The sequence below is a fragment of the Lynx canadensis genome, chromosome D3 (assembly GCF_007474595.2).
Source record: "Lynx canadensis isolate LIC74 chromosome D3, mLynCan4.pri.v2, whole genome shotgun sequence".
NCBI lineage: Eukaryota > Metazoa > Chordata > Mammalia > Carnivora > Felidae > Lynx > Lynx canadensis.
In genome coordinates this window covers 192278-212968 of record NC_044314.2, presented here as the reverse complement: position 1 = coordinate 212968, position 20691 = coordinate 192278, and the positions used below count along the sequence as shown (strand labels likewise).

The 20691-nt window shown below is 56.4% G+C and overlaps 1 protein-coding gene across 1 annotated transcript in view; it reads right to left on the bottom strand.

The window, feature by feature from the left end:
• KCNG2 (potassium voltage-gated channel modifier subfamily G member 2) overlaps window positions 1-20089 on the bottom strand; it is a 70235-nt gene extending 50146 nt beyond the window's left edge. Inside the window, exon 1 of the mRNA XM_030336735.2 lies at window positions 20014-20089. The gene's annotated coding sequence lies outside the window, so the exon portion shown is untranslated. The remainder of the gene's footprint in view (window positions 1-20013) is intronic.
• Window positions 20090-20691: the final 602 nt, after the last annotated feature.

The following is a 20691-nucleotide window of genomic DNA, read 5'->3' as shown; positions in this document are numbered from 1 at the left end:
AGCCTAAAATAGTTCAAATAAAGCCTTTTTGTTTTTGGTTTTTTTTAATCTAACTCTTCTGCTTCAACCCTGGGGCACTGGAATGAAATGTCGTGAGTCTGCATTTGACCAGTTTTACTGGAAACCTCACACCCTCCCCCAAATATTAGTGCTGGGAGTTTCGCACAGGCCAAACCTACCAGGATGTTCAGCCCACTTCTAGGATGGCCTCTCAAAACCCCAACAGAGTTTTCTTTCCAGAAATAGAAAAAACCTATTCTAACATTCATGAGGAACATTGGGGACTCGGAATCGCCAAAATAACCTTGAAGAGAACAACAAAGTTGGAAGTCTCGCACTTCCCAACCTCCAAACATACCACAAAGCTACAGTAATCAAGAGTACGGCCCTGGCAGACGCACAGACACACTGATGAGTGTCACGTACCAGGAAGTCCAGAAATAAGTCCTCACATCCGTGTTCTGCTGATTTTAGACAAGGGTGCCAACACCACTCAATGTGGAAAAAACAGTCTTGTCCGCAAATGGCACTGGCAAAACTGGGTGTCCGCATGCAAAAGGGTGAACTTAAATCCCTACCTCACACCATTGATAAAACTTAACTCAAAGTACATAAAAAATCTAAGTTTAAGAACTAAAACTATAAAACTCTTCGGGAAAAACACAGTGTGAAACCTTCACAGCTTTGGATTCGGCAGTGGTTTCTTAAATATGCCACAGAAGCACAGGCAACAAAAGGAAAAAAATAGATCAATTGGGCTCTATTAACGACATTTGTTCTCCCATGGACACTATCAGCAAAGTGAGAAGATAGCCCATGGAACGCAGAAAGTATTTCCCCGTCACGTACTCAGTAAGGACTTAACATTGACAATGTGCAAGAGCCCCCACAACTCCACAGCAACAAAACAGCCCAGTTAGAAAACGGGCAAAGGACTGGAAGAGACATTTCTTCAAAGAAGACATACGTATGGCCAATAAATGCCCAAAAAGATGCTCACCGTCATTAGCTATTGGGGAAACGCAGATCACAGCCGCAATGACATTTCACCTGCCACCTCAGGGATGGCTAGAATCACAAAGACAGAAAGCAACAGGTGTGGGTAAGGATGTGGAGAGACCAGAACCCCGTGCACGGCTGGTGGGATGTAAAGGTGCAGCTGCTGTGGAAGAGTCTGGAGGGTCCTCAAAAATTAAACATAGAATTATAATATAACCATGCAATCCCACGCCTAAGTAATGCTTAAAATACTCGGAAGTAGGGACTCCAGCAGATACGTGTAAGCTAATGTTCACAGCGGCCTTATTCGCACTCGTCAAAAGGTGGGAGCATCCTCCAACGGATGGATGGATAAAGACAATGGTATATTTGTACAATCTTCTGTGTTTTTTTCTTGAAGTTAAGAGAAGAAATGAAAAAATAATTATAGGGTAATTTAAATTAAACTACGTATTTTTACCAAAAAGAAAAAAAAAAAAGAAAAAGAAAATGAGGTCTAAACATGCACTGGGATGTTTTCAGCCGCAAGAAGGAGGGAGGTACTGATCCGCACAGCGACACAGAGAGACCGCGAAAACATTGTGCTAAGTGAGTAAGCCAGACACAGGAAGGACAGACGGCGCGTGAAATGGCTAGAATAGGCAAAGTTATGGAGACAGAAAGTAGCTTAGAAGTTGCCAGGGAGGCTGGGGGAGGGAGGGGGACTTAGCGCTCAGTGGGTGCAGCGACACGTGCTGCCGACCGCAGTCACTGCCGCCACATAGGAAAGTTTGGAATGGCTCAACGGCAGCATCTGCGTTCCGCAGGGTGGAAGCGCTGGCTCTGGCCCTGCCGGCCGACCCTGAGCCGCACCCCTACGTCCACCTGCAAGGTTGCGAGCGTCCGTGTGGCCACGTGCCGTGACGCAGGGTGGAGGACGCGCCGTCCAGGGGCATCGGCCTGCCCGGCATCCCTCTGCAGACTTCTTCCACGGCCTGCGTCCTGTGGGCACGTGGTCTGCGCCCCTGCCTCCCGGCACGGCCACTGCCCCTCCCCGGCCTCGGGGGGGGGGGCGGGTTAAGGGCTCAGTCCCACCCCAGGGCCACACGGCCGCGTGCACCCAGCCGCTCCTTTCCTCTGTCTTTCGTTTCCTTCAGCTCCTTGCTGTCACAGGCGCCCCAGTTTGGCATCTGACACACCGGAGCGTCTACCCTGGCCAGGTGCCGGGCCGGGCCCTGGGCTCTGAGAGGCTGGACCGCTTGTCCTCAGTGGTGGCAGCCAGACCCCGGGGCCACGGCGGGCCACGGCTCGGTGCAGCCAACTGGGGGGCCGTTTTCAACGGCAAGGCTGCCAGAAACCCACCTCGGGGCAACTGGGGAGCGGCCCTCCCTGCAAAGAACCCGCAAGCTCGGCACCGCAAGGAAGGTGCCTTCCAGCCGCTTCTTCCAGGAGGCGTTTCCCCGTCTCGGACACAAGGGGCTCGGGGCGGGAGGAGCTGCTCCTTGGAGACACAGAGCTGATCTGGAGCCCGTCTCCCTGACATAAAGCTACTTAACTGCTCCTGAAGGCACCCTGCACCCTCCGAGGCGCCATCAGGACGGTGAAGGGCCTCGAGGCAATCCGCCTGGGGGCTGCTGTGACTTTCAGGCCTCAGAAAACAACATTTTTAAAAGAAATTCTGCTTTCTGTCAGCAGAGCGAAGGCTCCCCCACCTTCACGTTTATCTCCAGCTGCTACAGTTCCAAACGAGTCAAATGAAGCCAACGTCCGGTCCCGCAAAGTCGTCAGGCCCCCCCCCCCCCCCCGCAGCCCCGAGTCGCGGGTGTGCCGTCCCAGCCCTTCTTCAACAGCGTGGCACCTCACCTGCCAGAGGCCGCGGGGGTCAGGGCGGGCCACGGGGTGGGTGACTACCACCGCTTCTAACGACAGCGATACCTTCCTGGAAAACACGTGTGCCGCTTACGTGTTCTCCTCCAGGAAGTCAGTCCTATGGTGGCACCGGGGCGCTAGTGATAAGGAGCCGGGGGGGTAGGTGTCTCGACTGCTGTCCTCAACTCGCCGGACAGGTCCAGGTTGGGGGGGGGGTCCGTCCACGTTTGCAAAGCTTGGGGGACCTCGTGGCAGAAGCAGAGTGAGGGAAGCTGGACAGCAGAGGCCCCAGGAAGCAGGTATGTGTGGGGCGCGGCCCTGGACCCTGCAGAACCCAGGCCGTTGTAAGCGAAAGACGACTGCACGTATGGTCGCATCAAACAGGATAACATACTTAGGAATACACCTGACCACGGAGGTGAGTTTTCTCTGAAAACCACCAAGGCCGCTGGATGAAATTAAAGATCACACAGCTACTAGGAAGTACACCCTGGGGTGCGTGGAGGGCTCAGTCGGTTAAGTGTCCGACTTCGGCTCGGGTCGTGATCTCACGGTTCGTGGGTTCGAGCCCCGCGTCAGGCTCTGTACTGACGGCTCAGAGCCTGGAGCTGCTTCGGATTCTGTGTCTTCCTGTCTCTCTGCCCCTCCCCTGCTCCTTCTCTCTCTCTCTCTCTCTCTCTCTCTCTCCCTCTCTCAAAACATAAATAAATAAACATTAGAGAACAGTTAAAAAAAGAGGACGTACACCCCACGTTCCTGTACTGGAAGACTTACTGGACGAAGGTGTCTATACCACCCAGAACGACCTGGAGACCCAGTGCAGCCCTATCAAAGTCCCAACAACACGTGTTTGCAGAAACCGAAGAAATCTATGTGAGATCTCTGAACAGCCGAGACAGTCTTGAAAACAAACCACGTTGGATGTCTCACACTTCCTGATTTCAAAGCCACCACAAGTAGAGTTCTGCTGGCATCAAGACAGACTTACGGACCAAAGGGTTAGAGCAGGGAGCCCAGAATGAAGTCACCGTGCGTGGTCACGGATGCTGGTGAAGACACCGAGGCCATCCACTGGGGAGAGGACGGTCTTTGACAAATGGCGCTGGGAACGCTGGACGTCCACGTGCAAAGAAAGGGGCTGGACCCTCGCCACACGCCAGACTGAAGAACTGACTCAACACGGACCAGTGGGCTGAATGTAAGAGCCAAACCTTAAACCTCCTAGAAGGAAACAGTGCCTTCACGACACTGCGTTTGGTGATGAGCTCTCGGAGAGGACACGAAAGGCACAGGTAACAAAAGAAAAAATCCACTAATTGGACTTCCTCAACCCTAAACCATTTTGTGGACACACAACAGTATCAACAGTGAAAAGGCCCGCAGATCAGATTGAAGGGAGAAAGTGTTTTCAAACCATATATCTGATCAAGGATTAATATCCAGAATACTCCACGTATCCAGAGAACACGGCAGCGCCACCAAAACAATTGTAAATGGCCAAAGCATTTGAATAGACGCCTCTCCAAGGAAGATACCCAGACAGCCGATAAGCATGCGAAAAGACGCTCTAACAACGTTAATCGCTGGAGAAATGACGCCATCCACCCCCGCTAGGAGGGCCGTTCTAAGAAAACACACAGAACGTGACAAGTGCTCGCAAGGAAGAGGAGGCCTGGGGCCCTGGGAGCGTAAACGGGTGTAGCTACTGTGCACACGGTGTGGAAATTCCTCGAAACGTTAAAAGTGGAACCACCGCAGGGCCCAGTAAGTCCGCCTCTGGGCATCTGCCCCAAGATGCAGTCAGACATTTGTACACCCACGTTCATGGCAGCATCACTCACAACAGCCGGAAGGTGGAAACAGCCCACGTGTCCGTCAGCGGGTGAATCGAGAGCAGAGTGCGGTCTATCCATCCGCTGGAATATTATTCAGCCTCAAAGAGGAACGAGATTCTGACCCCTGCAGAAATTCACGAGCCTCGACGACGCCGTGCTGAGTACAACGAGCCGGTAACGAGAGGCGCACTGAGGTGCCGACACCCGGGCAGGGTCTGGGGCAGGGGCGGCGCGCTGCCGTTTAACGTGCTTGGATGAGAAAGGTCCAGAGACGGATGGTGACGGCCGGACAACAGCGTGAATGTATTCCCGCCCCCGAACCGCCACTTAGAGGCAGGTGAGCAGCACCTGTCACGTGATGTGTATTTTACCACAGTAACAACCCTCCAAAGCCGTGTAGTTGCTTGTGGTCTTGTCACCGAGTCGTCGTCCAGATTACAGGGATCACAAAGAAAGCGCCGTTTACACGTCCAGCACACCCCACGCGGAGTCCTGAAGGCACCCTGGCTACACCTCATCACCCTCCTCTTGGCCACACTTGGCACGAGGAACCCCCCGAATTCTCAGGTGAAGCGCCCTCCTCAGGAGACTCGCTCAGAATTTCCCGAACAGACCACAGGTGGCCGACGCACACACGGGAGTCCCCGGAAATACCCCCTCTGTCCTCTGTGGCCAGGCGCCTCCCCAGAAGCTGGGTGCCCTCCCGGCCGAGACCCACTCCTCGGCCCGTGGTCTGTGGCAGCTGAGGGGCATCAGGGGGCCACAGGCGGCCACGGGCCTCTGCCGGGAGGGGCTGGGAGCCCAGAGGCGGAGTCAGGGTTCAAGAAGATCCCGAGGCCGTAGGGGCCATCCGGGCACACCACTTCCAGCCTGGCTGTCTGCAGTGGACGTCAGCCTTGGGTCCCCGAGGCTCCCCTCACGGCCATCCGTCTCGCTGAGATGCCCTCCCTTCCTGCCCCAACTCTGTCCACACCCGGTCTTGCTCCTGCTCTGGTGGAGCCACACTCAGAGGTAGGACACCAGCCCGGGAACCCGGGTTTTAACATGTGAACGACTTCTCCGCTGACTCCTCAGTGATCAGGTCACAACCAGCCGTGTTCCTTTCCGATTATTCGGGGTTCTCTTACTTCTCCTCAGTTCGGATGGTCTCCTAAGCTGGCGATGGCGTTTGCTGTGAAGAGTCAGGGTGACGGGCTGCCGGGTCGGGAGGAGGAAGGAGCCCCGGCCCCTCCAGCTTCTCCGAGGCTCTGGAATGCAGGAGCACCTGGCGTGGGCGGGCATCCCTCTGTGCTGGGGTCCTCGCCCCGTGCACGCCCTCTGGGGTGACGGGAGCTCTCGCTCCGAGAGCTTCCTCTTCGTGGCCTCTTGCAGGGTGGCCGGCTTGTGGGTCCCGGGGTGGGGGGGTGGGCTGCCCCCCCTTCAGGGTCAAGGATGAGGCCTCGAGAGAGATGGGAAACGTGGTAGGGGTCCAGGAGCCCCAGGGCAGGGGAGGCTGTGGACACGATGATGGGGAAGGGCAGAGGACGGGACATCCCAGAAAGCTCTGTGCCCACCCAGCACCTGCTGACCCTCAAGTATGTGACGGCCTGTGCGACACCTGTGCGGGACCCCTGGGCGTGACGACCGCGGCTTCAGGGAGCCAAAGAGCCACTGGAGCTGGGTTACTGCCCACCTGCCCGCCCCCAGGCATCTGCTGGGTTCGGGAATAAAATCCGCAAATTCTGTATGTGTGACGGCCGTGTTTCTGCGGTCCTTGCTTTCTCTCCTCATGGTGGCCGGGCTGTCCCTCCACTCGCTCACATGCTGGCCCTGCTGATGTGTGCATGGCCTTACTCAAGTCAGCAAACGTTCCTGTGGGAACGTCTCGCTCCCACACCGTCTACGTCTAGCTAACGCCCAGCATGGCGACTGACCCGGGGGCCACCCAGGGGTGGGACCCCCCAGCAGATACGACACTCTTCTCTGTTCTTTTAGCCACAAGAAGGGTGTGTTCTGGTTTCTCTTATTCTTCTCTATGTTCATTCGCCTAAATGAGTCTTAGACGTTCAACTTCATAAAAAATAATATTCCGATTATAAAAGTAACCCATGGGAAAAATGGGAAATCACACAGTAGAGTAAAATAGAAGGAAAAGAACACCTTTAACCCCAGCGCCCCACACAGCTGTGGGAACCTGGGTCTTCTCTCTCGTGGCTGGCTGACTCCGTATAAGGGCCGCGGGGCTCCGGGTCAAGGGCAGAGAGGGGTGGGGCTGCACACTGGGAGGACGGGTCGCCACAGCAGGAAAGCCCCTGGGGCAGGAGTTCCAGCGTCCTCAGATTGGTGTCCAGGACTCTGCTCTTTCCTCCCTCCCCAGAAGAAGTCAACAGTCAAAAAGGTCGAGCAAGACCTGCGAGGACAAGTTTGGGGTCTGTGCCGTCTGGTTGGACGGGCCGGCCGGCCATGGAGTGTGATGATGTCCACGCTTCTGGTAAACGGTGGTTCTCTCACTGACACTGGGAATCCAGTGTAAACATGGCACTGGGGCTTCTTCGACGCCATGAGAAGCCACTCTGCCACATTCGTCTACACCGCTGGCGAGCGTGTTTATGGAAAGCGTGCATACTGTCTCAACCCGAGGATGCGTCATGACTTACTTCGGCGAGTGGACAGTATTTCGATACTAACCTACAGTCAGACACCGTGAATGCTCCCGCGCTTGTCCTGAGACGCTTTCCTCATCCCAACTAAGTGTCTTTATATTAGCATTTACAACAGCCCCCGTGTCCACCGTCCCCTTCAAATTCAATCCAATACCCACAGGTGACTCTCAAGGTGACACATTTGCCCAGAGCTTTTACTAAACCTTTCTATGAAATATTTGCATACACATTCTGAAGATAAAACTTATTTTGAAATATCTGTGGCTTCATATGCAATCGAAGCACTAATACAAGGACATTCCGTGTGCCCCTTACCTAGTCCCCCTGTGTTAAAACCACCGGGATGTTGACACTGATGCCCCATATGTGGGACGTGCATCCTGACACCCAGGTCCCTCCCTGTCCCCTCCTCCATAACCCCTGGCAACTGTTCATCTGTTTCCCATCTCTGTAATTTGTCATTTCGAGAGTATTATATAAATTGGAATCGTTAGATGATCATTTAGAGATTCGCATATTTTATTCAGCATAATTCCCTGAAGATTTATCCAAGTTGTTGGGTGTGTTAATAGTTTACTCCTTGTGGCACCCGGGTGGCTCAGTTAGTTGAATGTCTGACTTTGGCTCAGGTCATGATGTCACAGTTCATGAGTGTGAGCCCCCCATGGGGCTCACTGCTGTCAGCAGAGATCCCGTTTCAGATCCTCTGTCTCCCTCTCTCTCTGTCCCTCCCCCACTCACTCACTCTCTCTCTGTCTCTTAAAAACAAATAGACATTGAAAAAAAAATCGTTTACTCCTTCTCACTGCTGAGTAGTGTGTCGTGTGAGGACGTCTGTGGTGTAAGCATTCACCCATAGAGGGACATCGGATTGCGTCCGGTTTTCGACTATTACAAACAGCACTACTATAAACAGTTGTGTACAGGTTTTTGTGTGAATAGAAGTTGTCATTTCTCTGGGATAAATGCCCAGGAGTGTAACCACGGGGTCACGTGGTAGTTCCGTGATTGATTAGAAATGGCCAAACTATTTTTAGAGTGATCATATCATTTTCCATTCCTATCAGCAGTGTATGAGAGATCATTTCTCTACATCTTCATCAGTATTGGGGTTTATTTTTATTTCAGTCACTTTGATAAGTGTGTGATGATAACCTTTTTATGGTTTTAATTGCATTTCCCTAATAGCTAATGATGTTAGACACCTTTCCATGTGCTCATTTAACATCTGTATGTCGTCTTCAGTGAAATATCTTTTCATATATTTTGTTCATTTAATTGCATATTTTGTTTGTGTTTTTTTGGGAGGGGGTGGATTGCTATTGGGTTTTGAGAGTTCTTTATATATTACAGATTTTGGTCCTTTATTGGATGTGTGGTTTGCAAATATTTTCTCTCACTTTAGCTTTTCCTTTCATGCTCTTAAATGATCCTTTGAAGGGCAGTTTTTAATTTTCATAAGGTCAGATTTATCAAGTCTACTTTTCATGGATCATGCATTTGGTGTCAAGTCTATCGCTTATTTATTTTTGAGAGAGAGAGAGGCAGAGCGCGAGCAGGGGAGGGGCAGAGAGAGGAGACACAGAATCTGAAGCAGACTCCAGGCTCCGAGCTGCCAGCACAGAGCCCGACACGGGACTCGAACCCACGAACCGCGAGATCATGACCTGAGCCGAAGTCGGACGCTCAACCGACTGAGCCACCCAGGCGCCCTGGTGTGAAGTCTAAAAACTATTTGCCTAACCCTAGATCCAAATGGTTTTCTCTCATTTTGTTCTAAAAGTCTCATAGCTGTACGTTTTACCTTTAAATTTATGATGCATTTTTAAAAATATTTATTTATTTATTTTGAGGGGGGGGGAGGGGCAGAGAGAGAGAATCCCAAGCAGACTCCACGCTGTCAGTTGTGGAGCCCCACCTGGGGCTCGATCTCACAACTGTGAGCTCATGAGCCGAAATTAAGGGTCAGACACTTAACCGAAGTTAAGTATGAGGTTAGGTATGAGGTTCTTTTTTTCCCCACCTGTGGATGACCAGTTGCTTAACTGCCATTTGTTGTGACGGCTCTGCTTCCTCCACTGACCTGGCTTTGCAGCTTTGTTACAAATCAGTTGGACATACTGGTGTGGGTCTGTATTCTGTTCCTTTGTTCTGTGCATCTGTCTGTCTCTCTGCCAGCATCACATGGTTCTGGCTCCTGGATCTATATAATGAACATTAATACTGGGTAGTGAGACCTGGTTTTCAAGATTGTTTGAGCTATGTTGGAGCTCACGCCTTCCCATATGAATTTCAGAATAAGCTGCCTATGTGTACAAAAATTCTTGTTGTGATTTTGATAGAAACTTTATCAAATCCACAGATCAATTTGAGAAGAAGAGACAAGTAAACTATATAGGGTCTTCCAATCCATGAACATGGTATATCTTTTCACTTGTTTAGGTGGTTTTGGGGGTACATGCCTTGGAATTTTCTACACAGATAATCATACTATCTGCAAAGAGGAACAGTTCTATTTCTTCCTTTCCAACCTATACCATTTTTGTTTCCTTTTCCTGTTTTACCTACCTTCCAGTACTAGGTTGAGTAACAGTGGTGAGGGTGGACAGTTTTGTCTTGCTCCTGATCTTAGGGGAAAACATTCAGCCTCTTGCCATGTGTATGCTGTTAGCTTTAGGCTTTTTGGAGATGCTCTTTATCTGGTTAAATATCTATTTCTAGTTTTCTGAGAGTTTTCATTACAGGTGGGTGTTGGACCTTATCAAATGCTTTTTCTGCACCAGCTGATCTGATTGTGTATCTCTCCTGTGGATGTGGTGGATCACACTGGTTGATTTTTGAATACTGAGCCAGCCCTGCACACCTGGAGTAAATCTCACCTGGTCCAACAGCTTTATACATTGCTGGAGAAATCTGCTAATATTTTGCTTACAATTTTGTGTCTAAGTTCACGAAAACTACTGATCTGTAGTTCCTTCTCTGTGCTGTCTGGTGTGGTCTCCAGGTAATGCTAGCCTCAGAAAGTGAGTTAGGAGTTCCCTCCTTTTTGTTGAATGTTTGATAGAATTAAGTCGTCTTCAAATGTTTGGTAGAATTTTCCAGTGAGACTACCTAGGCTTGAATATCTCCTTTCTTAGGAGTCTTAAAAGAATTTATTCCATTTTGTAAGTTGTATTAAGACTGGTGGGGGCCCGTTTCAGCCCCGGGACAGGGCAGCCATGCAAGGCTGACTGAGGGAGCAGTGCAGGACTAGTCTGGCCCAAATGCAGGTGCCTACCTGGGGCACAGACCCTGGCCATGCGCTCAGGATCCCCCACGACCCCTGCAGGCTGGGTGCCCACAGTGGTGGACGAGGAGTTTGAAGCCCAGAGCAGTGAAGGAGGCAGCGAGGAAGACTTTCGTGAAATCCCACAACTGCGGTGGGCCAGGGCAGTTAGCGTCATTCTGAAGCTCTTGTATTTTCTAGAAGAGAGGAACAGCTTTCTATTCTAGGGCGGCATGCCACAGTGCACCGTATGAGATGATTCGGGGGACATGAGTGTCCTCCTTGCTGTGACTGAGGGTCAGGACAGAAGCCCCACAGAGCACTGGTACGCCCAGGCACCCGTGTGTGGCTGGAGGCAGATGGCACCAGGCTCTCAAGTGCAGACTCGGGATGGGATTTGGAGCATCACAACCGGGACCAGCTTTTCTGGCCGTGGTGTGATGGGGGCCAACCGCGTGAGTGACTGTGGACCCATGCCCAAAGTGCTGCCAGGACCCAGATGATGGGAACAGTCAGGGGGGAAGGGGGCCGTCTGGGCCTGGGACAACAAGCTGGGAAAAGGGATTTTGAGTCAGAAAATGTCTTAGTCATTTGACTAGAAGATGTGTGCCCTTGAGCCCATCACTCAGTATGTTTCTCCTCTGTTGGAGCGAGCACACCTGCTTCAGGGTCTCTGTGAAGGTGAGTGCGTGATGGGTGCAGACGGCATAAAGTTCGAGCGCCCACAATGCTCCCCTGGAGCCTGAACGTGCACCTCAAGGGCTCACTCAGGTGACAACACGTGCAGGCAAACAGGGGTGCAGGGCAAGTTGTGAAGTGTCTCGCGGGATGCAAGGAAAGCCCCGCGTGCGAACAGCCCTTACACGATGCACCCCTCGGAGACCCCCCTTTGGGGGAAGAACAGAGAACGAGAGCCCGCAGCCCTGCCCCTGACGCACCTCTGCGTTTCCAGGAGTGGAGCCGTGGTGCAGGCCAGCACGTGGGCCCGAGCCCGCCGCGCCCTGGGTCGACCCCTCTGGCTTGAAGTGAGCGCTGGGGCAGCGTCCCCAGAGTTCTTCCCAGGCGGCCCCAGGTTGGAGGCTAATTCTAGTAATGACCCTTAAAAGGATGAGGGAGTTCAGCCCCGATGGAAGCCTGACGCCCGACACAGAGCTGCGAGCCACGGGGAGGGACTGAAGAAGAGAAAATGATGCAAAACCCCCACTTATTGTTAATTTCTAATTCTGGCCCCAAACCAGTGTGCGTTGGGAACGCAGGCCCCCCGGGAGGGAAGAAGCTGTTTTCCTCGGTGTTAACTTCACCTTCACCTGCCCCAGGAGGCTCCCGAGCGCTTATTCCTGGTCTCGGCCCGAAAGGGGGTCACCACCACGGTCTCGGGGCGAGTGCCGGCACCAGACAGCACAGCGAGGGGTCACTGCCATGGTGAACGGAGACGCCGTGAGGAGCAGAGAAGCGTGTTCTGAAGCTTCCTCCTAGCGGGTGTTAATTGTGCCGACTTCTGAGAGCAGACGTCTGGTTCCGGGAGCTTTCTTCCCCAGGCCTGGCTAGGGTCAGAGAGCACGTCTGAAGAATCCCAGAATAATTCGCATTGCCGAGGGCCCCAGGCAATGCGCCAGCGGCTGGCCGAACACATCTTAGGAGACACCCATGTGATCCCGCCAAGCCCAACGGACCCCAAGCCCGGAGACGAGGTGAACAAAGCCCTTGCTGGCCAGACGGCCTGCAGGGCGGAGCCACCCCACGTGGGGTCAGAGGACGGGCGGACTGGCACGTCCGAGTGGGCACGGAAGGCTCCTTCGTGCATGCTGTCCTTCGTCCCGGGAGACGACGGGACTCTCGGCGGCAGGTGTGCGTCCCGGGAGACAGGCTCCCCCCCGCTCGGCGGGGACGAGGCTCGAAGTCGCCCAGGACACTTGCGTGTCGTAGTGCAGACATCAGCAAGACGGATGAGGGCAGGACACAACACGGACCACCCAGCTCAGCGTGTGAAGGTCAGACTCTCGCTGGGGACTTGAGCCCTGAGTCAGCTCTGGGTCAGCACCTGCTCGTCAGGACACGCTTGGCGACTTTTGCGAAGGTCACCCCTGCGCCCCAGGCTTGCGTATCCGCGCACGTGTGTGTGCACGTTCGTACACATGCATGCGTGTGCACTGGAGGCTTGTACATCTACCTGTATCTGTCCACGGCTCCTCCTGCCCCATGATTACACTTGAGATTTTAGAGGGTTGAGACACGTTTTCTAAGTCTGAGCAGACCCAGGTCACTCTAAATGCCCCGCCACGTCTCCTGACTCAGGAGGGTATGTGGGTCCCCAGGAGCGCAGACGGGCCCGAGGACAGCCGGCCAAGCGTGGGTGCTTGCGTGCTGGGCGACCCGCCGCAGGCTGGAGGCAAATGCAAACAGTGTCGGGGGGGGGGGTGGGTGGGCACACAGTGTTCTGGGAACAAGTGCACGCCAAAACAGGGCACAGGAGAGCATCGCAGAGAAACTGAGGCCAGAGCAAGACAGGTCAGCCTGCCCAACAGGTAAATACGACACTCAAGGCAGCAGGGCTTCTAAGAACACACCCAGATAAGCCGGTATCTCCTGTGCACAGACACGCGTGTCCGTGCACGTACTCACGTGTACACGCGGGTGCACACGCGACCCGGGGCCCAGAGGGACGGGCCCGGACAGCAGCACGTACCCCACTTCACACGTTCTGCCCGTGAGGATGTCTCATAACGAGCATGTGTGACTCACAACCAAAAGGCATTCGCTTTGGCATCTGAAGAGAGGAGTGGGTCGAGCAGGAGGGTGTGGGGGGTGCGGGCCCCCAAGGCCCCTGACGGACAACGGGACGTCAGTATCACGCGCCTTAGGCATTGATGCCTTGTGACCCAATTCCAAGTTTTTCAAGCATTTGTGTACAAAGATGCTATGTCAGTGGTACTTAGCATATGGACAAGCTAGAAACAATCCACGGGGCCAACCGCAGGACACACGGACAGGTTCCGAGAGATCCGTGCAAAACGTGCTCAACAGAACAAGTGTGCAGGTGACACTGCGTGCCGCTGCCGGTAGGTGGGGCGATTGATTCTGCGCACAGACACCGAGCGACAGGGGAAACGTCCTTGTCAACCCGGAGCCACTGCCTGCGGAGAGCGGAAACCACACGGGGTTTTCAAACGTATGCTTCTCTTTACTCTCTGTCTCCGACGTGGGCTTGTTTCGAAAGGAGGGAAAAGCAGAAACAGGTATTTTAACATCGTATTCGTTGCATCTGGAAACACGACAAACTGCGCGAGTTCCTGGGGCCCAGTGCCGGCTCACTGCCTTTGCTGGGAAACGGTCCCCTCGCAGTTCCCAGAAAAGAGCGTCAGCCCAGACATGACCCACACGCCGGCCCCGCCGGGAAGGGTGGCCCTGTCCTCAGGCTCCTGCCAGATCCGGGGACGTGGCCCATGCGGAACCAGGGTCTGTCCAGAGCTCTGGGTCAGACCGTAGCGCCCGTGCCGCCCGAGACGGGTGCGTCTCGGCCCCGACCCCGGGCGGCGGGAGGGCCCCTCGGGGCCTCGCCGACATCGCGGGCTGCTTGGAAAAACAACGTGTCACGACTACCAGAGGGAAAGAGTCCCCTTGTGTCTCCTCAGCGCTGCCCACCGGCTCCTACGCCTGCACTTCCTCGGGCCCTAGAATTTTTCTATTTCTTTCTTTAAATTTTTTTTTTCTTTTTTTTCAATGTTTTTATTTATTTTTGGGACAGACAGAGACAGAGCATGAACGGGGGAGGGGCAGAGAGAGAGGGAGACACAGAATCGGAAACAGGCTCCAGGCTCCGAGCCATCAGCCCAGAGCCCGACGCGGGGCTCGAACTCACGGACCGCGAGATCGTGACCTGGCTGAAGTCGGAGGCTTAACCGACTGAGCCACCCAGGCGCCCCAAATTTTTCTATTTCTAAAGCGTTGACTCCTGAGGAAGCCGGCGAAACACGTTTCTTATCTTTCCTCATCTAAATGATGTCTTTGTCTTCTTCGGTGGAAAATCGCAGGGGAATTTGTTCACGGTCAGAAACTGTCCTTTTCTTGAAGGAAACACGGAGCCGAGCGAGCGTGAGCTCAGAGAGACGCCCAGAAGTCGGGGTGCTGCCTGTTCCTGACACCACGGTCGAGCCTCACAGACGCCAAGTTTCCCTCCTGTGACCGAACAGCCACGCGACACAACAAGCACTGATTTTTCACGCATTTGATTTTACCAAACATTTCATTCCGTTGCATTAATTGCTATGATGTGAAATAAAACTCGTCGTGCGGCTTACCTTCCTGTTAACGTGCACGCGAAGACGCCTCCTCCACACCCCCCAAGAAGAGAGAAGGGGAACAGGAAGGGAACCCTTTTCCTGGCTTTACCAGACACGGGCTCGCCTGTCTGCTCTGGGGGGTGATCAGAAACCCCGCTGGGCTGCACCCGCGACTCCGCCCAGCGGGACCCCCGAGCCTGACCGCGAGCGGAGGAAGCACGACTGTGTGGGGAGCCTGCCAGGCGCCCCTCGGCAGGGGCAGGGCCCGACCTCAGTGCTGGTCCCGGCCCCTTGTGCTCCGGGACCCATGCCAGCCTGGGCTACCCAACTGGGAGCTTTTGGAAATTTCTACAGCTAAGCGCAGAGACAGACTTGGGCGCCTCAAGGCACACACGGTCAGGGGACTGTCCTTATTTTGAACCCACAGTAAGAAATACATCGTATATTGTCCACACACACAAAACCGCACCTGTGAGATACCAAATTCTGATACCTTCTCTTCTCTATCTTGTTACAGAAGTGCCAGTCACAGCCCACAAACGAGCATTTCCAGCCTTCCAAATGATGAGAATTACCCAGAATTCGTGTTGAGAATCTGAATCCCCGGGGCCCCACCTGACCCACCAGACCGGACCGAGAGAGGTGTCCTGGGGGCAGGCGTCCACCCAATGCACTGATTTCACGCCCCTCCAGGGCCCAGGGCGTGTGTGGGGACAGCCAGCCAGGGGCACAGAAGGTCCTGGAAGCCACACCAGCGGGCGGCAGATGCTCTGTGCACCCAACCCTCCCGAGTGCACTGGGGCCAGGCAGGTGCAGGTCAGAGCCCAGTCAGGAACGTGACCGCCACACAGGCTCTCCCACGGGTGCTAAGCCTTTACAGAAATAAATCTGCCTTTTCAGGGTACATTGTGTAAAAAGTGCTGACATTCAGATTAGACTGAGGGTTTCTGAGGCTCCGCTGGGCCCGTAATTCTCGCCTTTGATTTTCGTGTGCCCGACACACTCAAGCCTAATCCGAGATTTAAACTTCATTGTTCAAATATCTGAGAAGGTTAAACATATCCAGGAATTTCATTAAATTCTGGGAACTGCCACCCAGGGCTCTGACCACGCCAGCTTGTCCACGGGAGGCCGAGCCGAGGGCTGGGACAGAGCCGCTGTGGCCTGTGGCACGGTGCCTGGGGGCCGATGGGAGACGCTGCTGGGTCTACAGGCGCCGTGAAGTCCCCGCCCCGTGCCGGGCAGGAGCGGCTGAGGGGCACTGAGCCTGGCCCCTCAGGGGCACCCCTGGGAGCTGGCACCCGCACTTCTGTGAATTCTCTCTCTCTCTGTCTTACCTTCCCTAATTGAACAGAGCAACGAAAAGGTCTTCTGTGCTATTTAAACATTATGCTTCAATTAGCCTTTTCCTAAGCATAAATCAATAAAATACTGGTGTTTCCATTTTGAGTGAATATATTACTAACTTCCTTTTTCAGGATGCAAGTTTCTCCTCCAAACATCAGAAAGCTAAGACACGGCTCGTCCCAGCCCTGTCATCTGTTGCGGGAGGAATCAGAAAACACAAGCAGTCGACGACAGACTGGCTGACATCTCCCGTCCCGCGAGGCCCAGGACCTCGGCGCTGGCCCTCCCAGGAACGTGCACCCTTAGCCGTCGGGGGGTCTTAACAACAGGAGCCAGTAAGCAGTCTGTGCGCGGCCGTAGGTCTGGCTTCACCTGTCGCAAGAAGAGGCCGAAGCAGCCCGTTCACAGGGTTCCTTCAGGAATTCTGTGACTGCGGGTCGACCCAACTCGGCCTTCCCCTGGTGATGTCTTTACACTTGGCATTCGGTCCGCTTGCTTCTCAAAGTGGTTTCTGACTTAAGTTTGCTCTTACGAACGAACCTGCCCGTTAAGTGGAGCCCAGCAAAGACTGCAGGTGCCCCCGGGTGAGACGCCGAGCCAGGAGCTGGCCTCAGGGCCCAGGGACAGGAAGTGCTGGATGGCTAGCTCTTTAACCTCGCGGTGGCCCTGCATGCCTCTCAAGCTTGGAGGCGCCCACTAAGCTCACGAAAAGGCGGCGTGGGGTCCGGGAGCCTGGCTGCAGCCCTGACCGGTTCCAGGGCCATCCTCCGCACGGTGGGAGAGCCAGGTGCCAGGTGCTGGCCCTCACCTGGCTCCCTTCACTGTGTCACTGTCCTCGGACACGGCCCGCCCAGGCTCCCTGGTGCCGCCCTTACTCGGTCGGACCGCGAGCGGGCCCTCAGGCAGCGGGGGCTCCCCGGCTTCGGCCCTAAAATATCCCTGTTCCTCACGCGATTGCCCGTCCGTGCACAGGTGCTCAGGTATTACGACACACACGGCCACGCGTCTCGGACCCCCCCACCCCCCGCACCCACCTCATCCGGAAAAGCCCACCTTCCCCATCTCTCAGATCCTCTGCGGCCTCCTGATCCCCCAGCACCCCCCCCCACGGTGCTGCCCCCCCCCCCCCGGCTCCCACCCCCACACATCCGCACTCGCTGCAGAAGCGGAGAACTCCCTCCCACCGCAAACACTCCTCAGCTAGTCCTGCCCTCCTGGCGCCCGAGTAAGACGCGCTGCAGCCGGAACCGTGGGACAGGAGGAGGAAGAGGCTGCTGAGCCCTGGGCTGCCAAGTCCTCCCCAGACACTCAGACCCCACCTGCTCGTGCCAGGGCAAACCCCGACGCCTTACCACTTCCCATCAGCCTGTGTGTTCCACACGACCTACTGATTACAGCACATACACCTGTAATTATGACAGCGCGGCTCCCAGCCACACACGGGGTAGGAACTCTTAATTGCAACTCCAACAATTAATCAAGCAGCACATATTTTCTGAGCATCTGGCATGCGCAGGACTCGGTGCCAGGCATAGAAAAGGAACGCCTCACAGCCTCCCCGCTTCTGAGCCAGCTAAGAACACACTTCCCTCCTTTTCTCCCCATGCCTACAGAAACACCCATTTTTTCTTGAATTATGGAAATCTCAAGGTATAAAAAAAACTTTTGCAAAGTGGAATCTATAAATTGTAAGAGGGAAGAGATCAGAACGCTATTTGGCACCGGCCTTGGAAAGAATCTCGAAGTTGATTTCTTAACCTGTCTCCAGTTAAGATACAAATATGTCTTTTCTTAGCCACAGCGTGTGATTCTTAGTGTGTGTGTGGCCGGTGCACGCCAGGGAGCCACAGCTAAGTGGATGTCACCCCCCCAGCCGCAACGCGCCCTCCCCACAATTCACAGTTTAAGACAACCCAGAGCAGGGCACCTGGCTGGCCCAATCGGTCACGCGCCTGACTCTTGGCTTCGGCTCAGGTCACGATCTCCCGGTTTGTGAGTTCGAACCCCGTGTTGGGCTCTGCGCCGATGGCACAGAGCCTGCTTGGGTTCCCTCTCTGCCTAGTCTGCCCCTCCCCTGATGGTGCACGTGCTCTCCCAAAATAAATAAACAAACTTAAATAAAAAAAGAGAAAAAAAAAGAGAGAACCCAGAGCAGTCCCATCCCCTTCACTAACTGGGACTGTCAGGGACAGGGAGCCCCGGGAGGACAGCAGCACCCACTGCACAACCCCAGAGATGGTGCCGGCTGACGGGCCACGCTGCGGCTGAAGCGCGTCTGGGCTTTGCGGGCTCCATCCTGGCATCTCGGCAGAAACAGAACCATCTCGTGACTCCCTCCACTGGGTTTTCCTTCCGGGTAGACAGGATGACCTGGGAGCGCTCCCCTAACTGACCTCAGCAGCAGCCCCGTCCCCTCCCCGGACAGGGCTGGGAAGTGAACCAATGCTGAACCACGGAGGTCGGTCGTTCTGTGACGCTTCAACAGAGTCAAGTCCATTTTACAGCCACTACTTGGCCCAAACACCGACCTTGAGCACACACTTGAGGAAACCATGGGTCTTTGCAGCCCAGGGAAGAGGGAGGAGAAAGGGAGGCCTGGGACCGGGGAAAGGACTTCCAAGGGATTCTAAAGACCACGTAGAATTCACTGGAGTCCACCACACGCCTGGGCTGGGGTTTCAGTCCGGGTGACAAAGGGAGTAACCGTCCGGGACCGTGGCCCTGTTCAGGGGCCGGAAACCTCTGGAACAGCGCAGGCTGGAAGAACTCCACCGTGACCCCCAAACCGCCGGGACACAAGCACACGCAGGCGCATGCAACGCCCTCAGCACCGCGCCCCTCGCCGCCCCCCCCACCCCCGCCGACTGACCCAGGGCCGCTCCCGGCGCGCCCCCACGGACCCCGCGCCCCAGCCGCTGATCCGGGCTCCGCGGGCGAGTGCGGGCGCCCCCTCGGCCCGGCTCGGGCAACTGAGTTTGCAGAATTTTCGGCTGCCCGAGCCGGGGCCCCCTGGGGACCCCAGTTCGGATCCGCGCCGGGGCTGCGGCTGGAGAAGGCAGGGCCGTGCGTGCGCGCGTGGAAGGTGCGTGAGTGTGAGGCGCGCGTGTGAGGCGCGCAGGGGTGGGTACGAGGGGCAGCAGGAAGGGGCGAGGAAGGGCCCCCACGAGCCCCGCGCTCGCCCGCGTCCCGACTCGGGCAGCGGGAGCCGGGGGCGCCCACCCAGCAGGCGGGGGCGGGCGCTGGGGGAGCCCCGGCCACCACCCCTCCGGGCGCCGCCTGCCCGCCCTCCCCGCCCCGGGCTCCCGCGGACCCGACGCGGACGGAAGGGGCTCCGGCCGCGGCCGCCCAGACCCCCGCGGAAGTGTCCAGGGCGCCCGGAGTCGGCCCGCCGGCCGGCGGGGGGGGGAGGGAGGACTCGGGTCGCTGCCGGGGGCTGGGGGCGGCGCCCGGCACAGCCCCTCCCCGGCTTCGGGGGTCCCTGGGCGCGGGGAGGGCTCTCCAGACGCCCCCCCCGCCCCGGATCTCCGTCGCCCCCGCCACGCGGCGCAACCCAGTAGCAACTGCGCGCGCGGGACCAGCGCCTGCGCCCCCCCCCCCCCCGCGTCCCCTCTGGCCGCGGACCCTCCGTGTGGACACCACCCCCGTCCCCACTCCGCCCCGAGAGGCTCCCGTGTGGACCTCTCCTCCGCGCCGCGCCCCCGCCCAGAACACTCCCGCGTAGACCCTCCGCGTCCCCACGACCCCCCCGGCTGTAGGTCCCCTGCGTGTTCCCGGCCCCGCCGCGCGCGCAACTTTACCTCGGGGCCGGGACCCCGCGGGCCGCCTCTCCGCTCGTCCGGCCGTGGCCTCCTCGGGGCGGAGCGCGGCGTCTCCGGAGCCCGCAGCCCGCGGAGTCCGGCACCGCCCCGCGCGCCGCCCCCGGCCCGGCTCGGCCCCGGCGATCCGCCCCGCGGCGGTGGCGCGGCGCCCCCTCGCGCCCGGCCGCAGGTCCCCAGGGCCGGGTCCGCTCTCAGCGGGCGCTCGGGGACACGCGAGGCCCGACCCCGCGCCGCGCGCGCCCCACGCGCTCACACTCGCTCGCACACACTCGCGCTCACACACACGCACACAACGTGGCGCCCCTCCAAACCACACCCGCAGCAACCCTGTGGTAGAGGGGAGACCCCGGGCCGTCCTCGTGGGCGCGGCCCCGGGAACCCTCGGGAAGGCCGCTCGGGTCTGGAGACGGCGGGTCCCGCGCCAAGAGGGCCTGCCGTCTGGGCCAGCATCCCAGATGCGTCCCTGTCATGAACTTGGGTGACCCGCGCAGCCTCGGGTGAGGACTCGTTTCCTGGTTTCCATTGCCGGGGAGGAGGCGCTCCCCCCAGCCTGAGCCTGAACACGGAGACCTTGGAAAGAGGGTTCTTCTCCGTAGAAACCCTGGTTGACTCTCAGAGCAGGAGAGGCCTGGCCAGCGGCCCTGGAAGGCCACCCTT